The sequence below is a fragment of the Mesoplodon densirostris genome, chromosome 9 (genome assembly GCF_025265405.1).
Source record: "Mesoplodon densirostris isolate mMesDen1 chromosome 9, mMesDen1 primary haplotype, whole genome shotgun sequence".
NCBI classification, from domain to species: Eukaryota; Metazoa; Chordata; class Mammalia; order Artiodactyla; family Ziphiidae; genus Mesoplodon; species Mesoplodon densirostris.
Window position 1 is genome coordinate 18,524,394 of NC_082669.1, and position 4,999 is coordinate 18,529,392.

Sequence of the window (4,999 nt, forward strand, 5' to 3'; positions counted from 1 at the left end):
CTATGCTGTAAATATTCCTGTCCACTTTTTTCCCCATGAAGTCCATCATCAACAACTGTTAAAGCAGAAACGAACACACCCATTGTAAAGCAATTATACCCCAATAAAGATGTTTAAAAAAAATAAAATAAAAAATAAATAAAATGCAAAAAAAAAACTGTAAAGATTTGACACATTAAATTATTTGCCTTCAAACTTTTTTCTCTCATACTCCCTAAAAGAATTTTGAAAAGCTATGTATCCTCTACATTTTCAAGTAGACACCTAAAATATTTCATCATAAATTTGAACAGCTTCATAATGGAAAAGAATATTAAAAAGAATTTGTATATATATGTGTATAACTGAGTTGCTTTGCTGTACAGAAGAAATTAACACAACATTGTAAATCAACTATACTTCAAAAAAATCTAAAAAAATTTGAACAGCTTCAAAAAATGTACTTTCTAGCATACTGTAAATATTAACTTTTAAGTAAAACTTGTGTCATACCTTGTATCCAATAGACCCTAAAGGCCAAAGCAATTTTTTGATAACCATCCTCACTCACTTAAAAATTCACAGACAAAAAAACAAAAAATTCACAGACAAGCTATTTTTTGACAACTGGAAATTTTGTATCATACCTTTTTCTCTTTGATCTCATATTTTCCCAAAAGAATCTTACTAATGTAATATATTTTTATATTTGAAAGATTTTATATGATCACCCTATTAACTTCTCTACAATAACAGAAATAATTGTCCATAGGTGGAAGTTTAAACATTGTAATTTTGTATTTGTAAAGTCTTCTGGATTGAGCTATCTTTACAATGATTTTTAGTATAAAATTGACCAAAGAAATATGAATGTATAACATATTTTGAGAAATAATTATAAAGCATAGCAAGTAAGGCTTTATTGGACAATTGATCTAAATGAATAGATGGATCTTTTTAACAAGTTCCCGTATCTTTGGCTGCTACTGATAGAATGACACAGGATTCAGCATCCATTCTACTCCTATTTTTCATTTTTATAGACATATGTCCTGAAAAACTTGTTAAATTAAATAAGTAATGATAATTTTAGGCATTTTCTTTCCTTTTTTTAAATTGATATATATGTATAGTTTAATGTATCCTTATATATAATCTCACTCTACCCCTGATTCATTACCACAGAGCAATCCCTTCCCTGCAGTTTCTTTGATAAACCTGTACTATACAAGCCTCTAATTTAACTTTAATTTTACAGAAATCTCCTTTGAGTAACAATTACTTGTACAATTCCATATTTCTATAGTTTGTTAAAACTTTAGTTTCAACGACTCCAACCAAACACTGTTTGTTGGCAAAAGATCTGACTTGAATCTCATGCCCAGTAAATTCTCATATAATCCCCTGAAACCCCACTCATTTCTCCCTACACCACACCTCCCAGTGACTCCTAAGTGCATGCAGGTCCCCTCATCCCCTTGCATCTCTCCTCCCACAAACACGGCCCATGACCTCCTTCCTATGGGGCTGAGAGTTTACTGGGGTGAATGATGTGGTCAAACCTCCTGGCTGTACATTTCCCGGGACACACAGAGACCAACCCCACAGAGGAGGTGCCTCCATGACACCATCAATCATGACCCAGAACGCAAAAGGACACACCTGTCCCCACACAATCCAGGACCCCCAGCCTCACACAGTCACACACGAGGCACCACCACAGCCAGTCACAAACGAAGCCACAGAAGGTGCCCTTGTGCTGTGACAGGAACACACATCCCAGTGCCTGCCACCTCCTGAGCCTCTCTTCACCCACAGGTGTGGGAGGATCAGTGTGGGCAGGTCAGTTTCCAGGTGATAAGACAAGCAGGTGCAAAGCATTCGAAAAAGACAAAAGGAGTGACTTGGAAGCCCTATTTTCCAACAACATTTCTGATGACCCAGCTCTGCTTTCACTGAAACAAAATTTAAGGAGTTGTTTCTCTCTCTGGTGCCTGAGCACCTCTTGCCCCACTAGCTTCCTCATACTTTCTGGGTTTTATATCTGCTGTGACTAAAAATGCACACAATACAGTGGAAGCAGTAGGAATTCATGTGATGCTGAGTCAGCAGAGGAGTGTGTAACTCATCTCATCCCAGGTCAGCACAGAAATCAGAGCTGGTTTATGGGGAGACCTCTTAAGATAATGAGAACATCCTTCTAAGAGAGCTCATTGTGTGCCCAGGACAATGGAAAAAGGAGTCAGGCACATGGCCCTGGATAGAAGGACACAGGGAGAGTGGGGGAGGGTGGGGACACGTTGCTTCCAGGAAAGAATCTCTAAACATTTTCTCAGACATTGCCTCTCTGTCTTAGCCGTGACGACAACCTGGAGTCCTTTTCAATACTGGCCTTAGTCTGTCTGAGCTGCTAGAACAAAATATCACCCACTGGGTGGGTTATAAACAACAGAAATTTATTGCTCACAGTTCTGGAGGCTGGCAGTCCAAATCAAGGCACCAGCATTGTCCCCTTCTGGAGAGAGTTCCCTCCTGATTTGTGGCTGGCACCTTCTCACTGTGTCTTTACATGATGGAAAGGGCTATGGAGCTCTCTGAGGACTCTTTTATAAGGGCACTTATACAGTTCATGAGGTCTCCACCCTCATGATCTAATCACTCCCAAAAGTCCACATCCTAATACCATCATCTTTGGGGGTTACATATCAATATACTAATCTGGGGGGAAAGAAACACTCAGACAATACCATGGCCCAAGGTACATTCCACTGTACTTCAAAATATAAAATGCAGTGTTGAATTACCACAGACAGCATTATTCTAATCCTATTTCCAATTTTTAAAAAAGGTCATACACTGGTTATTTTCCAACATTCACACCATTTTGGCAGACTAGACAATTAACTGGATTTTATCTCACTACAAATTCTTTTCTCTTCCTCCTCTTGCTCCAGGTTAAAGTAGGACAATGAGGCATTTCCCCATTCAATTAGATAAAAATATGAGCAAAACCTACACACACCACTTAAGAACACCCAGAATGGTGACAGAATATCTTGGCAGAAATTGTACACCCAACCCTAATATGTTAGGTCCTAAAAAATCAGTAGACCCTTTTTTACATGATTGAGAAGCTCGGTGATTCTGGCCATAAAAGGGACATCACAGATTCCACAGTGACCCCATCCTTCTTTCCATCTTTGTCAGAGACTCCAGGGCACAGGGATTTGCAGTGAACCTCATAGGTCTGGTCCCACTCAGATAAACACCCCAGCACATTCCCACCTTCTACCTGTCCAGCCAGGGCATGAATGGGGCAGCTCAGGACAAGGCAGGGTGAGTACCTGTCCTGCCTAATGGTGCTAACACAGCTCTGAGTTCCTCTCCTGCTGGGGAGCCCTTCTCTCCTGTTTTCTGCCCTGAGGTTGAACAAAAGGAAGCAGTCACCTGCCTGGACTTGGCTCCAGAGCTTTGTACAGGGAAGTGTCAATCAGGATGGGCCATAGTTTTAGGGACGGGGTTGCTGGACCTCATCTCCCCACAGAGGTGCCATGATCACGTCATCTGTAGTATAGGTGACACTGTCTGCATGGAGAGTCTGGGGCATCTCCAATGAGGAGCAAATCTTATCCCCAGTGCAAATCACCCTCATCCATGTCTGGGGATTAGTGACAACTCCTGGCAATTATTGAGAAGATCTACATGAGCAGCTGAGCAAAGGGCACAGAAAGATTTTTATGTTCCCGGTTGGAGAATCCAAGTTTAGAGCGAAAGTCATAACTGGGGGGAGGGGACACTCAAAGTGCACCAGGGGCTCCCTTCACTGTGTTTCCCATTGGGCATTTTCTTTCATGGTCTCACTTTTCCAAACTGTTCCAAAGACTCTTCACCCTGATCATTAGCATACCATCTGAAGGCTGGACTTTCCCCTGAGATTAAGTTCCACAACCCTTGATATTTATGGTTTCAGGTCTGTTTAATCTGGAAAATACCTCCTTTGAAGCCAGTGTCTCCTTCCTCAAAATCCTCAGGTCTCTGTTGTGTCCACATGACTCTGTAAGGAGATCACAATTTGTTCTAAGACACACATGGATCTCTCTCTTTGAGTCTCTCATTGGACCACCAGCCTGTCCTTGTGTTCTGGGCAGTTATTGCCAGAAAGAACCATTCTTTGAGAACAGCAGAAGGCACAGTGTGGGGAGAGAAGACATCTCCATTTCTCAAACTCACAGTCCAGAAGCCAAGATCTGGAGTCAGTTGAGTCTTCCCTTGTCAATGCACAGATTCTTTCCAAACGCCCACATCCCATTCTTGGCTGGACCCCACGTCCACCTCCCAGTAATGGCGGCCAGAGGTGAACAGAGGGAATCCCAGGACACAAGTTTGTATGGTTGAATCTCTCAGGTCAGGACCTTTTCTTCTGCTTGAAAAACCCAAAACAGACAGTTTTCAGGTCCTCAGAAATGATGAGGTACTTGTTGGCTGTGTCAACATCCAAGGTCACATCCACTTGGAACTTCCACATCCTTGGGTTCATCTGGAGGACAGCTCTCAGCTGGGGCCCTAACTCCTTAACCTTTGAAACCAGAGCTCAGAGCTTGAGAGCACACCTGAGGTCATTCTTTTGTGAGACCACAGAGCAGTTGGGGCACAATAAACCCTCCCCATCAGGCTCCTTCTGCAGTGAATCGAAGCACTGGAAGCATCAGACATATTCACATTTCAGGTACATGGGGTTTTCAAGATAAGTCAGGCAAACCATACATTTACTTGCTTCTTTAAAGTGTTCAGCCATGGGTCCTCTCTGCTCAACTAGGTCCAGCTGCTTCCCCTGACAGCTCAGTTCTAGGCATTTTCCTATGGAAATGCCACTGTGCTATTTGAATGCCTTCTTAATTATAAGTCAAAAAGAGCACAGTGATCTATTATCAAAAAATATATATATTTTTTTTAAAGAAGATGTTGGGGGTAGGAGTTTGTTAATTAACTTATTTATTTTTGCTATGTTGGGTCTTTGTTT

General features: G+C 41.5%; 1 pseudogene; it reads right to left on the minus strand.

Moving 5' to 3' along the window:
- Window positions 1–4,056: 4,056 nt before the first annotated feature.
- Window positions 4,057–4,774, minus strand: LOC132496464 (ret finger protein-like 4A-like protein 1; annotated as a pseudogene).
- Window positions 4,775–4,999: the final 225 nt, after the last annotated feature.